At 41.9% G+C, this 21270-nt stretch overlaps 1 protein-coding gene across 2 annotated transcripts in view; it reads left to right on the forward strand.

The window, feature by feature from the left end:
- Positions 1 to 21270, forward strand: part of DMTN (dematin actin binding protein) — a 93090-nt gene that overhangs the window by 28473 nt on the left and 43347 nt on the right. For both annotated transcript variants that reach the window (XM_073622263.1, XM_073622262.1), the window contains exon 2: positions 18295 to 18345. The gene's annotated coding sequence lies outside the window, so the exon portion shown is untranslated. The remainder of the gene's footprint in view (positions 1 to 18294; positions 18346 to 21270) is intronic.

The raw sequence follows: 21270 nt of genomic DNA on the forward strand, positions 1-21270 counted from the left end.
ACATTGCTGTTAATTCAGTGCAATGTTACATGCCAGTGTTGCAATATATTATCCAGCATGCTGGAAAACTATTTCCACCACCATGTTTTGTCTTGATCACATCCTAATCCTGCAATTTACCTATGTCGGCTAGCAAAAAGATATAGATGTTCTAAGGATGTCCATGTTTATTCTATTTATGGGCACATTCAAATACTGTACAGAAATATAAAAACAAATGACAGTAGGAGTTTAGCAGCTCTGTGTATGGTGATGTACAGTGGGAGAGCATATAATTGTAAAGTGTGATGGGGACATACAAGGCAGAGCTATGTGTACAGCACATGGTCAGCAATGACAAAGCCATTTATATATGTGTACACATGTCACAGAATATCTTATGATCAATAATATGTATATATGTATTCCTGTTGTTTTTATTTTGTTTGCGGAAATTGTGACCTCATACTTTATTAATTATTAATACTTGATTTCCGACAGCTATTATTAACCCCTGTATGACCACATTGATTGGTATTTGTCTGCGTCGTTTTGGGCATGCTGGGTTTTGTATTAGACATTTTTATATGTTTCTGTTCAGAAGATATATTTCTATAAATTATTAGTCCCCAGCGCTGTTGCCTGTAACAGCCAATCAGATTTTAGCTGTTACTCCCTGTCCCACACAGATAAAATGAAGCATTGAGACTTATTGGGTACAACAGCAACATGCCTGATATTGTTCTAAAGATCATAAATCAAGTAAAAGTGTCATTGCCTAATGTAAATGCACTGGCTTGCCTACATTAATGAAATTACATGCCAGCGCATTGTATGTGAACATGCTTTGTGCATTGATTTATATTAAAAAGATTTCAACATATTTTGTTGTATTTATCTGGGGCACAAAACGATTTAAAACCATCCCTGACACATTAATGCAGACTCACCCGACAGTTCTGAGAACCTAATAGTCTATGTTTTGGGTGACAGATACACATAAAACTCACACAAACAAGGGGAGATCATGCAAATTCCATGCACACTTTGTCCTTAGTGGGATTGAATCCAAGAACCCAGTGCTGCAAGGAAAGTGTACTAACCATATTGGTATAAAAGTCAAAGGGTTGCATACCTAATGTAACAAGTGGACTTAAAAACAAGTGTGCATGTTATCTTTCCTTTCACATGTATCTATACATGCATACAATTGGCCATGCAATACAGAAAACAGAGCACCAAGATCATGGCATCTTGCTGAGTTATCTCTATGTCTAGAATTATATTACTCCCTTCACTGTCCAGGTCTTGCAGAACATCACTTTATCATCTTTCCATGTAAATAGCACACAGATGGGCTGGGCTGATAGTTTCCATGGACGTGTGATGTTCAGGGTGGGGTTCACCATTCTGTGTTGGATGATAAGAGACAAGGATGTGTTATAAGCCACGTGTAGGCCATGAACGTACATGTACAAGCTAATATCTAGTATAGGTCTCTAGAATATGCATCTTGTTTATACACCAGGATGTTTCTCTCTCTGCAGAAGTGATGATAGGCTACCTCCTGTCCTCAGTGTATGGGGCTTATGCCTGGTGCACGCTATCAGAAAATCAGACAAAAAAAATAACAAACAAGCAAGTTCCTGCACCTATTCTTTAAGAAAAAAAGCGCTGTATATTAGTATAGTAGTCATCCATTAAAACTTGAGTGACCAAGACCGTGCATGATTGGGAACTAGAAAACAACCCGGAGGAAGAAAATAACAATTAAAATAATTTTCGTTTTCAATGAACATACAGTGCCTTGCAAAATTATTCACCTCCCTTGGCATTTTTCATGTTTTGTTGCCTCACAACCTGGAATTAACATGGATTGTTTGAGGATCATTTAATTTACAGAACATGCCCACAACTTTGAAGATGTTTTTTTTTTATTGTGAAGCAAACAACAAATAGGACAAAATAACAGAAAAAGTCAATGTACATAACTATTCACCCCCCTGAAGTCAAAACTTTGTAGAGCCACCTTTTGCGGCTATCACAGCTCCAGGTGGCTTTGGATAAGTCTCTATGAGCTTGCCACATCTTACCACTGGGATTTTTGCCCATTCCTCCTTGCAAAACTGCTCTAGCTCCTTCAAGTTGGATGGTTTGCGCTTGTGAACAGCAATCTTTAAGTCTGACCACAGATTTTCTTGAGGTCTGGGCTTTGACTAGGCCATTCCAACACATTTACATGTTTTCCCTTAAACCACTCATGTGTTGCTGTAGCAGTGTGCTTGGGGTCATTGCCCTGCTGGAAGGTGAACCTCCGTCCCAAATCACACACAGAGTGGTACAGGTTTTGCTCAAGAATATCCCTGTATTTAGCACCATCCATCTTTCCCTCAACTGTGTGGTGTTCTTTGGGTGATGTGATGTGTTGGGTTTGCACCAGGCATAGCGTTTTCTTTGATGGCCAAAAAGTTCAATTTTAGTCTCATCAGACCAGAGCACCTTCCTCCATACATTTTGGGAGTCTCCCACATGCCTTTTCACAAACTCAAAACGTGCCATTTTGTTTTTTGCTGAAAGTAATGGCTTTCTTCTGGCCACTCTGCCATAAAGCCCAACTCTATGGAGCGTACGGCTTATTGTCGTCCTATGTACAGATACTCCAGTCTCTGCAATGGAACTCTGCAGCTCCTTCGGGGTTACCTTAGGTCTCTGTGCTGGCTCTCTGATTAATGCCCTCCTTGCCCGATCCGTGAGTTTTGGTGTGTGGCAGTCTCTTGGCAGGTTTGCTGTTGTGCCATGTTCTTTCCATTTGGTTATGATAGATTTGATGGTGCTCCTAGGGATCATCAAAGATTTGGATATTTTTTTATAACCTAAACCCTGACTTGTACTTCTCAACAACATTGTCCCTTACTTGTTTGGCAAGTTCCTTGGTCTTCATGGCAGTGTTTGGTTAGTGGTGCCTCTTGCTTAGGTGTTGCAGCCTCTGGGGCCTTTCAAAAAGGTGTGTATATGTAATGACAGATCATGTGACACTTAGATTGCACACAGGTGGACATCATTTCCCTAATTATGTGACTTCTGAAGGTAATTGGTTGCACCAGATCTTTTATGGGCTTCATAAGGTTACTTTCACACTGAGGCGGGCGCTGGGGGTAAAGTGGCACTATATTTAGTGCCGCTTTCCGTCATTTTAGCAGCGCTATTCAGGCGATAGCGGGGCAGTTTTAATCCCCGCTAGCGGCCGAAAAAGGGTTAAAACCGCCCGCGACGCTTTGCCGGCGGGTTTGCAGCGCTGCCCCGTTGTTTTCAATGGGAAGGGGCGCTTTAGGAGCGGTGAATACACCGTTCCTAGAGCGCTCCAAAGATGCGGCTTGCAGGTTTTTTTGATCGTCCTGCAAGTGCACCGCTCCAGTGTGAAAGCCCTCGGGGCTTTCACATTGGAGTGAATTGAGCGGCTCTTTCAGGGTGCTTTGCAGGCGCTATTTTTAGCACTTTAGCGCCTGCAAAGCACCTCAGTGTGAAAGCAGTCTAACAAAGGGGGTGAATACATATGCACATGCCAATTATCAGTTTTTTATTTCTGAAAAATAGTTTTATGTATATATTTTTATAATTTTACTTCACCAACTTAGACTATTGTGTTCTGATCCATCACATATAAGTCACATTAAAAAAACATTGAACGAAAGGCTGTAATGTAACAAAATAGATAAAAAGCCAAGGGGGGGTCAATACTTTTGCAAGGCACTGAACTTTTAAACCACTTACCCACTGGGCACTTAAACCCCCTTCCTAACCAGACCAATTTTCAGCTTTCAGTGCTCTCACATTTTGAATGACAATTACTCAGTCATGCAACACTGTACCTATATGAAATTTTTGTCCTTTTTTTCACACAAATTTTGGTGGTATTTAATCACTGCTGTTTTTTTTATGTTTTGCGCTATAAAAGAAAAAAGACCAAAAATTCTGTAAAAAAATGCATTTTCTTCTTTTCTGTTATAAAATTTGGCAAATTAGTAATTTTTCTTCATAAATTTTGGCCAAAATTTATACTGCTACATATCTTTGGTAAAACCAAATCGGTGTATATTATTTGTCTTTGTGAAAGTTATAGAGTCCACAAGCTATGGTGCCAATCTGTTAAAATTTGTAAAAACGTAAAAAGGGAAATGACGCTGTGCTAATGAAAAAACATATGTGTATGTAACTATTGATGGTGTGCTCACCACCAAATAAACATATATATGTATAACCATATATATAAGGTGTACAAACTGTGTATAAACAGCAGAAACCAAGTACTGCCTAGCACGTGAAAAAGTGGCATGTGCTTAAAATATAATATATGCAAAGGGTAAAGGATAAAAAAAAGTGTAATAAATATAAATATAGAATGTATATGTGAAGGTGTATGTGAAGAGATGCAATCAATAAATAAATAGCATCAGCTGATGTGAGTAATACCTGTCAAACAACATTGGTATAAAATGCAAACATATAAGCTGAATGAGCTGCTGTGGATAATATCCAATAAATTATTAAAACTGAGTGTCCATATGAAGTATTAACCAATAGTACCCAAAAAGATTAAAATAAAAATTAATAAAATCAAAATCAAAAATCTGTGTCCATATAAAGTGCTTCCTACAATAGGTGAACATTTTCCAGGGATAAGCAGAGAACGTGCTGACAAAAGTGACTGTGCTCCCCTCTTGTGCTTTCACTCACCAGAGCTCTTCACCCCTGCAGGGTTACAAGCGTGCAGAAAATAATGTGATCCCGGTCTCAGAGTTGCGATATCCTCCTGGTTCCCAGCTTTAGGGCAGAAAGGTCATCCACGGACAGAGGGGAAGGAGACTCCAGTGTCCCCCCTCTACAGCGTAACTCCCGGCCAGATAACCGCATGTATATGTTATAGAAAAGAGGAAAAAACGATCCACATAGCGTAATTCCGTATTGCTGTATTTATTAAAAAATGTAAACAGATCCAAAAAGGTTTTTAAAAAAGTTTAAAAGAGAGGAGACGAAATGACGACGATGATCGAAATGACGTGATGACGAAACGCGTAAGACGGGGCTAACCTGATACGCTCACACGTCACATCCGGGATTTGTGGTTTCTAACACAGGATCGGTGGAACGCAAGCTCCGAGTGTGGAGAGCGTTGCTTCCCCATAACGCCTGGAGAGTTTGTGAGCAAGACGGCCTCCTCTCCTCTCTTTTAAACTTTTTTAAAAACCTTTTTTGGATCTGTTTACATTTTTTAATAAATACAGCAATACGGAATTACGCTATGTGGATCATTTTTTCCTCTTTTCTATCATCTATACATGCGGTTATCTGGCCGGGAGTTACGCTGTAGAGGGGGGACACTGGAGTCTCCTTCCCCTCCGTCCGTGGATGACCTTTCTGCCCTAAAGCTAGGAACCAGGAGGATATTGCAACTCTGAGACCGGGATCACATTATTTTCTGCACGCTTGTACCCCTGCAGGGGTGAAGCGCTCTGGTGAGTGAAAGCACAAGAGGGGAGCACAGTCACTTTTGTCAGCACGTTCTCTGCTTATCCCTGGAAAATTTTCACCTATTGTAGGAAGCACCATGTCACTTTATATGGACACTAATTTTTGATTTTGATTTTATTAATTTTTATTTTAATCTTTTTGGGTACTATTGGTTAATACTTCATATGGACACTCAGTTTCAATAATTTATTGGATATTATCCACAGCAGCTCATTCAGCTTATATGTTTGCATTTTATACCAGTGTTGTTTGACAGGTATTACTCACATCAGCTGATGCTATTTATTTATTGATTGCATCTCTTCACTTATACCTTCACATATACATTCTATATTTATATTTATTACACTTTTTTATCCTTTACCCTTTGCATATATTATATTTTAAGCACGTGCTAGGCAGTACTTGGTTTCTGCTGTTTATACACAGTTTGTACACCTTATATATATGGTTATACATATATATGTTTATTTGGTGGTGAACACACCATCAATAGTTACATACACATATGTTTTTTCATTAGTACAGCGCCATTTCCCTTTTTACGTTTTTACACTTTGATTGGGTTTCACCTAGGTGGGACTTTATTATAGGGAGGCAGCAGTCACACTTATCCTAAGCACGGATTCCTTTGATAATCCTTAATCTGTTAAAATTGATCACACCTGAAGTACTGATGGCCTATCTAATTTCTTGAGACCCTAACAAGCCAGGAAAGTACAAATACCCCTCAAATTACCCCTTTTTGGAAAATAGACATTCTAAGGTATTTAGTAAGAGGCATGGTGAGTTTTTTGAAGTTGTAATTTTTTCCAACAATTCTTTGCAAAATCAAGATTTTTTTTCTTTTTTTTCACAAAATTGTTATATTAGCAGGTTATTTCTCACACAAAGCATATGCATAGCACAAATTACACCCCAAAATACATTCAACTACTCCTCTTGAGTATGACGATATCACTTGTCTGAGATGTTTACACAGCGTGGCCACATACAGAGGCCCAACATGCAGGGAGCACCATCAAGGTGTTCTAGGAGCATAAATTACACATATCATTTCTTAAATACCTCTTGCAATTTTGAAGGCCCTGGAGCACCAGGACAATGGAAACGCCCCAAAAATGATCCCATTTTGGAAAGAAAACACCCCAACATATAATCTATGAGGCATAATGAGTCTTTTGAAAATTTCATTTTTTTCTACATGTTTTTGGAAAATGTGGAAAGAAAATGAAAACACATTTTTTTTACACAAAGTTGTCCATTTATACAATATTTCTAACACATAGCATGTACATACCAAAAATTACAACCCAAAATAGATTCTTCTACTGCTCTTGAGTATAACGATACCACATGTGTGAGACTTTTCCACAGCCTGGCCACATAGAGAGGCCCAACATGCAGGGAGCACCATCCTAGGGGCATACATTTCTAATCTAATTTGATCACTTATTACACTTTTGTGAGGCACTGTAGTGCCATGGATGAGAACTGATGTGGCATGGATGAGCATGAATGGGGATGGCTGAGTATGGATAGGATGACTGAGTATGGCTGAGTATGGCTTGGTACGGCTGAGTAAGGCTGGGAATGGCTGGGTACAGCTGAGTACGGCTGAGTACAGCTGGGTACGGCTGGGTGTGGCTGGGTATGGCTGAGTATTGCTGGGTATGGCTGAGTATAGATGGGGGTGGATGGGATGGCTGAGAAAAGAAAATGAGACCACAGCGGTCCCAAGAATGCAAACAAAGGGAGAAGCTGCAACGTAATTTGATCAATTATGTGATTAGCTTTATTGAAAAACTGCACAAAAATTTAAAAGAGATCACACATATGCGGTGTCCAGATAAAGTGCTCGTTTTGAAGCACGAAACGCGTCGACATAGCGATGCTATAGATGCTGGGGCCCCCCCTGCTCCTGAGCAAGCCCACATCATTGTCATCAAGGTGATACATTGCACTGACACTTTGAAGTAGAAGTGCTGATACGGATCTAAGAGCAAGTGCCCTCTACTGGCTGAATACTAGTGGAGTGATCTGCACAGTGAACCGGATGTAATCGGATCCCGAGCTCTCCAAGCGGACAGGTGATTTCTTTGCAGGATGCAAGAGACTCATCCCGACCACAGCCTGTCCCTGCCTTCCGGATCTCTCCATGTCTGATGTATGGAAGACGCCTTCTGGCCAACCTTACAGCTAAAGGAAGGGTAAGAACCCTGTGTGGACTGGTCCAGTTCCCCTGTATATGTTTTTACATCTGCTCATTCCTTATAGACTTACGGCTGTGTAGTGTTTGGTATTATACGGCCACGGTATCCATATCACCAGCATTGAGCCTTGCAGTCTTCAGTACCAATTTAAACTTACCGGTCTGGGTACACTCCGTTTTTGACTATTTGGAGATCTTGTACTGGTCTGACATTCATGCCGTTAGGATCATTACCATGATTACCATGATGTTTTCACTGTCCTAGTACAGCAGCAGCATTGAATAACTGTACCCTATCCGTTCACACTGAAGTGCTTACATGAGACTTTTCAAGCCCTAGTTAGGGCATATACATCCCTATAAGTGACTTTGGACATTCTCTAGCTGTTTTGATACTAACGGAGGACACTGCTCTATGTTATCAAGCACCAAGTTTGCAATGATACAAGGCAGTTCCAAGCTCGGGGACTCAGGGGAGGGTTTGCTTAACCAGCGTCTATTTTTAATGACACAACGTTGTTTTTTTCTACAGTCTGTTATCATGTCTTTTTATTGTCAGTAGATATCGCGGAGGAACGGATCCCACCTGTGTGGCCCCGCATATGTGGGATCTCTTTTAAATTTTTGTGCACTTTTTCAATAAAGCTAATCACATAATTGATCAAATAAAGTTGCAGCTTCTCCCTTTGATTGCATTCTTGGGACCGCTGTGGTCTCATTTTCTTTTTTCTATCTATACAGCTTTTCTGCTACTTGGGAGGCAGCCCGTCTTATTGACAAATCGTTTTTATCCTTTGCTTTGGATACTGTTCACGAGTGGATTCAAATAAGTGGTGTTTTTTATTTTTATTTTTCATTGATGGGATGGCTGAGCATGGATGGATGGATGAGTATTGCTGAGTATGGATGGATGGCTGGGTATGGATGGATGGCTGAGCATGGATGGGTAGATGAGTATTGCTGAGTATGGAAAGCTGGCTGAGTATGGATGGATGGCTGGGTATGGATCGATGGCTGAGCATGGATGGATGGATGAGTATTGCTGAGTATGGATGGCTGGCTGAGTATGGATGGATGGCTGGGTATGGATCGATGGCTGAGCATGGATGGATGGATGAGTATTGCTGAGTATGGATGGATGGCTGGGTATGGATCGATGGCTGAGCATGGATGGATGGATGAGTATTGCTGAGTATGGATGGATGGCTGAGCATGGATGGATGGCTGAGTATTGCTGAGTATGGATGGATGGCTGAGCATGGATTGATGAGTATTGCTGATTATAAATGGGATGGCTGAGCATGGATGGATGGATGAGTCCCCGAATTGTCACAGAGGAGCGCTGTAGGCACTACAGATCCAGCCCACATCACTGCTGCGCCCGATCTCTCCCCTCACACTGTACCGATATGTACAGAGAGGGGAGAGAAGAACCGGACATGACGCCGGTTTGTTTACAAGTGATCGCTCCGTCATTTGATGAAGCGATCACGTGGTAAACGCCCGCTGTCAGCGGCCATTTACCGTGATGCGCTGGGTCCTCTGGACCCGGCAGTCAAGGATACTCCCGTGTCCGCGCCCCAGGGTGTGCGCGGGAGCGCGATTCTGGGAGGATGTCATTGTACGCCCTCCCAGAGTTATCGAGCCACGATGTAGCCGTCATTCAGTCGTTCAGTGGTTAATCACAAAAAAATCATAGTTGGCAGGGCAGATACAGTATATGTTTAATAGTAATAATGTAATTGATATCTTAAAATGCTCTGTATCTCAGTGTATGGGGCTCAGTCTCTGCTCTGTATCTCAGTGTATGGGGCTCAGTCTCTGCTCTGTATCTCAGTATATGGGGCTCAGTCTCTGCTCTGTATCTCAGTGTATGGGGTTCAGTCTCTGCTCTGTATCTCAGTGTATGGGGCTCAGTCTCTGCTCTGTATCTCAGTATATGGGGCTCAGTCTCTGCTCTGTATCTCAGTGTATGGGGTTCAGTCTCTGCTCTGTATCTCAGTGTATGGGGTTCAGTCTCTGCTCTGTATCTCAGTGTATGGGGCTCAGTCTCTGCTCTGTATCTCAGTATATGGGGCTCAGTCTCTGCTCTGTATCTCAGTGTATGGGGTTCAGTCTCTGCTCTGTATCTCAGTATATGGGACTCAGTCTCTGCTCTGTATCTCAGTGTATGGGGTTCAGTCTCTGCTCTGTATCTCAGTATATGGGACTCAGTCTCTGCTCTGTATCTCAGTATATGGGGCTCAGTCTCTGCTCTGTATCTCAGTGTATGGAACTCAGTCTCTGCTCTGTATATCAGTGTATGGAACTCAGTCTCTGCTCTGTATATCAGTGTATGGGGCTCAGTCTCTGCTCTGTATCTCAGTGTATGGAACTCAGTCTCTGCTCTGTATCTCAGTGTATGGGGCTCAGTCTCTGCTCTGTATCTCAGTGTATGGGGCTCAGTCTTTCCTCTGTGCCTCAGCATCAATGGCCCATTATTGTATTTATGTGGTACGTGCTTTTTATACTATACCTTTTTTAAGCTGGTGTTGACTGTTTTTAATGTCGGTAAATGCATGAAACATGTTTTGGAAATTAAGTATTGATGGTCTGTCCATTTTCTCTGAAATGATCAGAGTGTGACCAGAGTTGTGGCAACAGTTTGAGAAAAATAATGGTCTTAAAAGGTGTATTTTTTCCTATCACAAAATTGGGAGATATTTAAATGGCATATTGTAAACTTTTTATTTTCTGTACAGCGTTTTTATATATTTATCTTCCCTCTTGTCAGTGATCTCATGGACTGCATTGTCCTATAGAGTGGGAGAGGAAGTAGAGGTTGTCCTGTAAAGTCTGGGCTATGTGAAGGGAAGTGAGTCTATTGGAGAGGAAAGCTTACACATGGAAAGTACACAAGAGGCCAGACAGTGACACAGGTGCGGAGTTCTACCATACTGGCTCCAGTAGCTTACTATACGTCCAGCACCTGTCACTCCTCACCATAACTTATTCACTTCTGTAATCGTATTGCATGAGAGTGGTTTTCCTTACCATGTAAAAGCATGAAAGTGATTTAGATGTTCTCATGTGCAGTTACTGGCTTAATTTTGAAGTCATACTCTTTGATTTTTAGCTGAAGTTTTATTTTTGTTGGCTACCAACTAGTAATAAAACATTTACTTGAGATTTATATTTCAATATTGCACATTTGCTAATTCTAATTTCACCGAGCTTTGAATCCAGACATTTACTGGTCGGAACAAGGTTGCTCCTTCCAAATTACAAATTCACAGATCGCCACGTGCGCAGTAGGAAACTGGCAGTGAAGCCACAAGGCTCCACTGCCTGTTTCCCTTACCTAGGATGGCGGTACCGGGACCCGAGAGCCGAGGGACAGGTCGGCTTCGGGCGGCCGACATCGCGGGCACCCAGGACAGGTAAGGCTACTTATTTAAAGTCAGCAGCTACAGTGTTTGCAGCTGCTGACTTTAAAAAAATATTTTTAACTTGCCGGAATCCTGCTTTAACATTCAAATTTAGAATAAATGGACTTTCCTGAACAAAAAGCACAATTACTGTTAAAAATGTGTTTGAGAAAACGCTTCCATCCTGTTCCTTCAAATTTTCTCATTACCATGGTCGAAAATGAATGTCAAATTGACCCACTAACATCTAGAAAGTTAAACAAACGTTCCTAAAATGAAACATTTTGAACAAAACAAAGTGTTTTTCTGCACTAAGGACCCATCCACACCAGAACGCAGTGTAGGAAACCCACAATCCATGCCTTTCCCGCACCACAATAAAAACCCATTGCCCTTGCGATCTGCTGCTGGTGTCAATGCAATGCTAATGACACCCCAAGTGCAGGTCCCAAACATAGTTAATTTTACTGCATCAGATTGCATGGTACATAAGTACCATGCAAACTAGTTCCAATGTTTTTTTTTTTTTAAAGGAGTGCAATGCTGTGCAGTCTAAAGCAGTGCGGGGCATTTAAATAAGTGGACTGAAAATGCACTGCACTCAAATCGCACAGGAATTGCATAAGAACACAAGGGAGTTCCCGTACGATTCCTGTTGTGAACTAGCCCTTATATGTTCCCAAGCCCCTTCCTTTGCAACCTCTTCTGACTCCCTGCTCATCCCAAAAACTCAACTTCTTACCATTTTTAATGTGAAGGATAACAGTAGACTCTGCTCCTAGTTGTGCTGCTCGCCCACCGCCTTCTGCCCTCTCTGGCATTCATATTGCTGATATTAATATGCTCACACAATGCATTGGGTTCTGAGAATGGAGGGGGAGCAGTGGAATGGCAGTTAAATCACCCATTCACAAAACACGATGCATTGTGTGATAATGGTAGTAATAGGAATATGAATGACGCAGATGGCAGAAGAGGGTGGGTGTGTGGCGCAACTTTTCTCAGTAGCAGCTGCTGTTAATTTTTTACCACATTCCCCCACATTCAGAACATGGCTAAAATCCATTTTGTGTGCATTTGCACTTTGCAAACCTAGTTATACTTATAAAGATAGCAGTGACCTTATCACTGTGTTACACCTCGTCTGTGCAGAAAGCAGAACTGGTAGAGGGACCCGGCCCCTGGGTCCCAGCCAACCACTACAGGCTGCCTGCAGAAAACTACAGGAGGGGGCAGATACAAGACCAGTCAGCCTAGACAAGGAGAGAGAGATGCTGTGACTAGTCTTCAATATAGAAAGGAAAGGGAAGGAGACAGCGTGACCACTCTGGTGTAGTAAGTTCCATAAAAGTAAAATTACAAAGAAAAATTATAAAAATTAATACTCACAAAAGTATAAAAAAACACACATATATATGTATATATGGGAGTCCATGGGAGAGGGCGAGCCTGTGGTGGAGGCACAGTCCTGAAAGGGTGCAGCTGGATGGATGATGAGTTACTGCAGGCACAAATTCCGGATCTCTGTGCCACTGGCTGTTAATAGGGAAATGGCTCTGTCATCCCAGCAAGCATGTGTAGTGCCGCAGGTTCCTCATTCCAAGTGTCAATGGCCGATGGATGGTATTATCCACCTGGAGTCCAGGGTCGCAGGGCGCTTTTCGAGAAACCTTTCTCTTCCTCAGCTGACCCCAATGGGCTACCTGCTCTGTTTAAATAGCCCCCCAAAAGAAAACAACCTGGGACACTAGACACTTGAACACGCTGTCTCAATTACTGAAGCTCTGGGCTAATTACAATATGCATACTGTAGAGATCCATCCCAAGCACAGTCTGTCCAGGCAGCCATCCAGTCTCCCTAAACCCTTGACAGCATACTATAATTTTTTGTTATAGGAAGCTCTTGCACAAGGGACAGGTTTCACACTGGGTTACTGCACAGATCTAGAAGAAATTAAAAAAAAGCACTCAAATTTTTAAGTAAAATTAAACATGCCACTTGTATTTAGTTAAAATTTGATAATTCAATTTACCTTCAATAATAACTAATTATTTCCACACATTTAGCTCAATCCAATCCTCTTAAGTCTGACTTTCTTCCTGCAAAGTCAATTAAAACTGAACATGGTAAAAGACCTAATCATAGCCAAATTAAATGGTGACTTTACTCAACTTCTTTTTCTCTTCCTCTTCCTCTGGTATGACCCTCTCTGCTGGAGCTCCCAAGGTTTATTCTTTGGCCAGACGCTTTTCCCTATTTATGCAACTCTTTAGCCAATGTATCTTTGACCTCTAATACCACCTGTATGCAGATGATACCCAGATCTACCACCCCACTCCTGACCTGTCTCCTCCTGTCCTAAAAATGATTGCACCTTGCCTTTGTAGACATCTCTTCTTGGATGTCTGCAAGGTTCCTAAAACATAAACAACATGAGAGTGAGTTAATCACGTTCCCTTCTTCACCATAAAGCACTCCTCACCTTGACATCACCTAACTGTAAACAGTATTCTGTTTAATGTACTAGTTTTCTTCCTTGGTGCCACCCTTGACTTAGCATTCTCAGTCTTCCCCCACATTCAGAACATGTCTAAATCCCGTCTAAATAAAATCCTGTCTAAAATTTTCCACTTGCACATCTTCAAAGTGCTTCCCTTCCTAACCCTATAGGCCACTAATCTCTTAGGCCTAGTCCCCAGATCAGAAAATTCACTTTTGAAGCGATCGTAGGTTAATCTGAATGTTAGTACACAGTTTTCAAGTGCCGAACACCACATTTTATCCAAAATTATGTGAAGGGACAAACACGAAAAATTTATTGTACAATACTAGATGATATGATTTTTGTTTAATCAGTACAGTTTTTGTCTGGAAAAAAAAATCAGAAGAGCAAGACTAAGCATGCTTGGAAACATTAGAATACATTACAATACAATACATCACTTCTGAAGTTGTATTCTGTTATACGAGAATTTTCGTAAGTTGACTAACCTCTTCATTTTCAATATGAGACTATCATGCAAAAAAAATGGACGATCATTTGTCTGATATTCTCATTGTGCGTACGAGGCTTTAGTCCTACCCTCATAATCTAACACTTTGACTACTACAATATACTTTTACCTTGGTGTTAATGACTCTTGCTATTGCAAGCCTTGCATGTTCTCCTTACCTCTCTTCCTTTGTTGCTCCACTTTGTCAATCTTTTTCCTGGCTTTAAATTGGCCTGAAGGTTAAACTTATTAAAATTTGTCTTTAAAGCTGTTCACAACTCATATACTTTATCCAACACAAATATTTTCATCTTCTCTGCTCTACCAAAGCCTTTTTTATGCTCACTGCTAAGATCATCCCATGAACAACTGAGTTTTTTTTAAGAGCAACCCTAATGATCTCAAATTCTCTTTCCCGTCCTAATAGGCTTGCTCCCACAATTGAACAGTCCCCCAGACTACCTTCTCCTCCTTGTCTAACCATTCCTTACCAAGTAACCACATCCTGTTATCTCCCTTATCTATTGTTCCTAGTGTTCCTTAGCTTCTTTGATTGTTATGCAGGGTATACTGTAAAAAATGTACAGATCGCCACACTAACACAAGCGATGTTGCTGTGGCGATTCTGACAGAACACACTGATCAGGGCTGGCAGCCATTGGCTGCCAGCCCTGATCGGTTGCTGGTTTTCCAGCATGCCCGTTTGACAGAAGCTGGTCTTGAGACGGGCTTCTGTAGGACAGGGATCTGTACACACGGGCCGAAAGTCGGCCCATGTGTACCTAGCCTAAGGCCATTCAGGCAATAACCTCTTTGCTACCTGTGCCATACTTTATACTTGGTTTGTTTGGAATTCATTTAATACCCCTTAATATCTAACGTACAGTGCTACTTAAAATGTTGGTATTGAATAAATAAAGGGTGATTATACAGACTTCCACATATATGCAAGTCAGGGATGCAAAATTAATATACTTGTAAACTAAGAGAAGGATACTGCAACAATGTCTAAACAACGTCAGTTGACAGCATTCAAAGCATAATCATGCATTTTAGGTCATTAAATGTATAAAAGATCTGTTATCCGGAAGACTATCTACCAGTGAAAGAGGAAAATGGCAATTACTGCCCCATTTCTGTACATGTATGCTCAGATATAATTACAAGAATTTTGTTTTAAGTAATCATGTGAACAGCCATTAGTCAGTTAGTACTAAAAGCAGAAAAACTCAATGGTGTGGTAGGGAACAGAGAATTTTTCTTAAATCATGCAAGGTAATATATTTGAAACCCAATGCTTTACATTAGAATTTCCTAACCTTACTATCTATGCTGTATGTTATGGGGGAAATGTCACAAACGGTGTTGTGCTGTTACAGTGCGTCCAGTCTAGACATGAACTATGTTTGAGGGCGGATTGGCCCACTTTTATTCAAAAACGAAAGACAGTTAAAACAAAACTAGTTGCCCTCGCAGGAGATTATCAGTGCTGCATCTGTTCAACAAAAAATTATTCAGCCTGTTGGCTAACGAAACGTTATCATCTCTGAGTTGGTTCCTGCCCAGAATCACCACGCAGTAAACAAAAATGCCCACCTGGCTGTACAGGCTTCTGCTTTGAGACACTCCATCTCATGAAACCCAGGCTCCATGCCTCCCTCACAGTTTTCTTGATTTTTTTGCTTGCAGCTCTGTGCCACACAGGCCCAAGCTCTCAACTTTCAATCGGAGCCTTCCTGACTCCAATGCTGAAACCTCCTGTCTCCCAGGTGGAGAGCACCTGTCCCCTCAATGGAGCACACCTGTCTCCTGGCTGGAGCACTGAACTATTGCCTTGTCCTTGCTTATAATTAGGGTTGCACCGATACCCGTATCAGTGTTGATACTAAGCATTAGCATGAGTACAAGTACATGTAGAAATGCTTTGATACCTCAAACCGATACCATTTGAGCCCATACAAAATGAATGGGCTCAAATTGCACTGCAAAGAATCGCATGTGATTTGAACAGGAATGTGGTGCGATTCCTGTCCTAATCACATGCAGTTTCCCCCCACCACTCCTGTGTGAACCCAGGCTTGTCATAGTGACTTCAGCCTGGGTTCACACAGGAGTAGTGCGTGAAACTGCATGTGATTCCTGTTCAAATCGCACGTGATTCTTTGCAGTGCAATTTGTGCCTATTCAAAGCTAAGGCTTCTTAGCCCAAACATGTCAGCGTATAGCCTGTACCCGTGTACCCATGTAAATAATAAAGTATTTTTATTCAAGAGTGTAAGAGTTGCCAGCCTTCCTGATTTAAGTATTGATTTTGTATAGGCTCAAATAGCACCGCAAAGGTATCGGTATTTGGTATTGGTGAGTGTTTGACCGAAATTATCGGTATTAGTACTCGCCATACTTGCTGGTACAAAACTGGTATTGGTGCAACCCTACTTATAATGGCTGTGCACAGCTGTACACAAACATACAGCCTGCAGGTCTTCAGTAAGACCTGGACACAAGGGTAGAGGCTTCTCTTCACCCAATACTCTTTGAAATCTATGGACACCTGAACCTGATCCAAGATTACAAAACCTGGAGAACAGTGAAAACCAAGTCAAGTCTTCTCCACCCAGGAACAATACTCAGGAGTTGCTCAAACTGTATCTTAGGGAGCCCTGTGTGCCTTTTGCCTATACTCACACAGTGCCAGGACCCAGCACTGTCATAGCTGTTTTACGTAAAGACCTTGGTGGTGGAGGAGAAAACTCAGCAGTATCTGAAAACCTTATCCATATTAAATGTCAGTGAGAGGAAAAATCCCTCCTCCCAGCATCTGGATCAGTGGAAGAAAGAAACCCTCCTCTCAGCATCTGTATCAGTGGGAGACAGAATCCCACCTCCTAAGGAACTGGTGGTCAGTGAATGAAACCCACTGCCTATCTTCTCAGACATTGATGGTCAGTTAGGGACTATTCACTCTACAGAGTTGACTGTTGGCTGTCTGTGTTCTTTTCCTATATCTCCCCTAAAGGCATTCATTGGTGTTCAGTGGTGCCCCCCCCCCCTTTCCCTCAAAGGTATTTATTGTCAGTAATGTTTCCTCCCCTTCCTGAAAAGCATTAGTGCCTAGTGGTCAGTGATGTTCCCCACCCCCTTTCCATAAAAGCATTGGCATTCAGAGGTCAGTGGTGTTCCGCATTGGTGCTTAGTGATCAGAGGTATGTCCCCCTCCCCCCAACCCAATCCCTGAAAAGCAATGGGGTTTGTGCAAAATGCACTTACCCCTCTCCTGCACTGTGTTCCACACTATTGTCCAAGCGCCGACATCACCATCAGAGCTATGCTCATACTATCCTTTAGGAGATCACTCTGCCTGCCAGTATGTGCATAGGCGAGGAGCCGAGTGCCAGGAGAGTCATTCTAGCATTGGGCTCTGGGACACAGCCCGGATATGTGGAATGCCAGGATTTAGTTGAAATCCCAGGGCAGCCCTGCAGAATCTGGGATGGTTGGGAAGAATGGGTGCACCCTGACATCAATGGGAATTACCCACATGAACCTCCCTCGGTATCATTGGGAAGCAAAAATGACCCACATAGATGGCTAATAGCCTCCTATATGATAGCATAGTAACAATTACATGCTCTCTTTAAGAAGACATCAGGGGTCTATTAGACCTATAATATCACATATTATCCCCCTAAATGGTGAAAAGGGGTCAAGGATGGAATATAAGTCTGGGCACCCCCCCCCATTTTTTAATGCATGGTGTTGCTAAGCACCTTATGGAGTTTGCAAGTACCTGTGATATTCTTCATAGCAAACGATGTCCCTGTAGGCCCTGGATTCAAGGCCCAGGTCATATACTAGGCCTTAACCTCTCTTTAGGTAAGCACTAAGCCTAACGCCCTCCTGGTACTAAGCCACACAGCCGAATTTCATAACCTCAGTCATCATTAGATTTTCCTGCATTCGACTATTAAATATCAGAGGGTGAGGCTTTGTGATGAAAGTGGCAGAGCATAGAGAGAGAAGTTGGAGCCCAGCATGAATCCTGGACTTGGAAACCTGAGGCGCTAGAGGGACACAGGGAATGCTTAGCCAGCGTTTAGAATCTGACAGGGTCATTTTGATGTTTGACTGGAATCTGCCTTATTTATTAATGCTCTTTTTTTTTCTTTTCTTCAGAGACGAAGCAGAACCTAGGGAGTCACGTGATGCAGAGAAACGCACAGACTGGTAAGAACTGCAAAACACCATGTTCAAACGTACTGTATTCCTAGCCACAAAACCTACCAAGTAATATATGGCTTGCTCCCCAGAGCATTGGGAAGCCAGGTCTTTAATTGATTTTTTAACTCATATTGATTGAAAAATATGAAAGAATTAAGCACTGCAAGTCTGAAAAGAACTCTTAGATCAGGTTGAAGGCAAATGTTACCAGTTGTACAATTACTGTGATTGTGTAGATTTCCTCCAGGTACTCCGGATTCCTCCCACACACCAAAGATACGCCGGTAGGTTAATTGGCTCTTGCCCAAATTGGCCCTAGTACACGTGTACAAATTCAGCATGCATATGTGTTATCACATTCTGCATGCCAATCCCAAGCCGAACAATTAGGGAGGGTTGCGGAAAGACCTGGCAAAAAAAGACTTTCAAGTGTATCAGATATGGTGCCTAGGGGAGCTGGCCCATAGAATCGCTGAGAGTCGAATATGACTAAATGGATACAAACATATGTAGCACCACCCCCATAGGGGCCGCTGGAAGATGACTGTCCCCAGAGGGGGACAGACCTTGCCCTGACCTTGCAAGCCTCCTGACACCTCTGACACCCTGGGTTCTTACATAATTCAAAGAGAGAATATAAATGCAAAAGACACCAAAGAAATAACAGAGATTGCCAATGGATATTTTACTGAATATTCTTGGGTTAACAAGGGAAAGAAGAATGTAAAATGTGGGTATTCCCCAAATTGCAACTTTAGCATGAACAGAATTACAAAGATATGCAATTAAATGGCAATAATATTGAATCTGGCGGTAAAAGCAAATAGATCTTAAGGAAACCTATGACTCCAGCTACAAGAGGAGGGAGAAAATACTTTTTGTTAGTCAGCTCCCTCTAAGCCCTGAAGCCACAGGCAAAAAGAAACAACAAAACACAATGGGGTTTATTTACTAAAGGCAAATCCACTTTGCACTACAAGTGCACTTGTAAGTGCAGTCACTGTAGATCGCTGTAGATCTGAGGGGAAGCTCTGAAACTAGGGGAAGCTCTACTGATTTTTTTCATCCAATCATGTAAAAGCAAAAATGCTGTTTTTTTATTTTCCTTGTATGTCCACCTCAGATCTACAGCGACTGTACTTTCAAGTTCACTTGCAGTGCACTTGTAGTGCAAAGTGGATTTGCCTTTAGTAAATAACCCCAATATGTTAAACCTGAGTGAGAGTTCCCTTTTAAGATAAACAGATGCTGTAGGTTGATTCCTTTGCGTGGAGGAGTCTTTGAAATAAGGGTTTCCGAAATCTTAAGCTTGCTATAAAGGAGCCCGAAGGTGTTGCTGTGCAAAGTCGACCAACAAAGGTAAATAGAATAAGCAAGGTGTTTACCAGTGAAAGGCCTATGATGTAAAAAAGGGTGGATTAAAGGTGCCTGCATGCAGTGTCTCTGAATGTAATACTTAGGGTGGACTTCTGCCCGCCCACCAATCCTGGAGATTTCAAGGATTGTGGAGCTAAGATGTCCCAGAACAGGCTCTTGAAGGTTCTGCATTTAGATGAAGGATACCCGACTGGCAACCTGACGACCCAGGGATTCAGCGGCGTCTGCTTGGAAATAGGTAAACGTGACCCTGAATACCCACGCTGCCGATGAGAGGCCAGTGACTGAGGTGCTGCCTCCAGTGATAAGGCTCACTCACAGAAAATCCCTCCGTGCTGTCCAGGCCGCGGCACTCACTCACACTGACCAGGGGGGGCGTAGCCTCTCACTCCTGCAGTTGTAGATCCTGTGTCCCAAGAGAGCAAACCCCTCCCTGGACAGTTCTATTTATCTGCTCACCTGGAATTCTTTCTCTCTCCAGCCAGATGGAACTTGTAGTTTGCAGCAGCTTTAGATCCATTGAAATAACGGCTTTCCAGATTACATGTCCCATGATGCCCTGCTTTCAGTAGTGGTATTCTCTCTGCAATCAGGAAATTATGTCATAATCCCCATGCTGGGCACTAGAGTGAGCAATTCTCAGTGCAATATTTGTTAAGGAATGTCCCATGGTTGTAAAAGTGATATAGCCAGCACTAGGCTACACATACATAAAGAGAATGCACACACTGACAGATTTCAATTACTGTAATACGCTATTTTATATTATTGCTACTTGATTTTTCATATGCAACTGCATAGTCCCACTCTAGTACCAAATTTCAAACCTTGATAAAAGCAGTCATATGATCTACTTCTTCTTTAGACACTGGGGGAACAGTAGGTATACGGATTACATTTTCCTGTACTATTTTCCCAGTATTGGTAGGGGTGAAGTAAGCCATTTCCTTCCATAGAGGATACTGCCAGAGAAAAAATTTTCACCTTACCTCATGACACGAATGGCTGCACACCTAAAAAAATACAATTCCCTGTGCAACAATTTCAGCCCACTAGGCACCTTCAGAGCAGAGCAGTCATTCAACTAAGAAAGTCAACACTTCAAATTTCTCTATTTAAAAAAATTCTTCTTTAGTGATCTTTTTATGCTATTCTTATGACTTCATATAGGAGTAGTGTGACAAAATGGCACTCTATCATAAAGTACTATGTGTTTAGGTCAATTGCAACCCTTTTTCAAGCACTGAATATTCCCAATTCACAATCAATATACATCCACGACCACCAATAAGAGACAAGTGAGTGTGAAAGCAACATCCAGTCACGAGACCCACATGTGATGGACCTAATGAGGAACCATCCATACAAATATTATCTAATTCCCTCAGTCCTACAGGTGGCAGGACCAAACCCAGGGGAGTCCATAACCAGAAGCAAAATTATATGCCATTTTCCAAGGATGGGTCTGTTGGGGAACTGTTCATCCAATGATATTCAATCATTTTTAATAGATAAAGATATGTTAAAAGATAAGGGCACTTTAGTAGCCCAAAC

The sequence above is a fragment of the Aquarana catesbeiana genome, linkage group LG03 (assembly GCF_042186555.1).
Source record: "Aquarana catesbeiana isolate 2022-GZ linkage group LG03, ASM4218655v1, whole genome shotgun sequence".
Taxonomy (NCBI): Eukaryota; Metazoa; Chordata; class Amphibia; order Anura; family Ranidae; genus Aquarana; species Aquarana catesbeiana.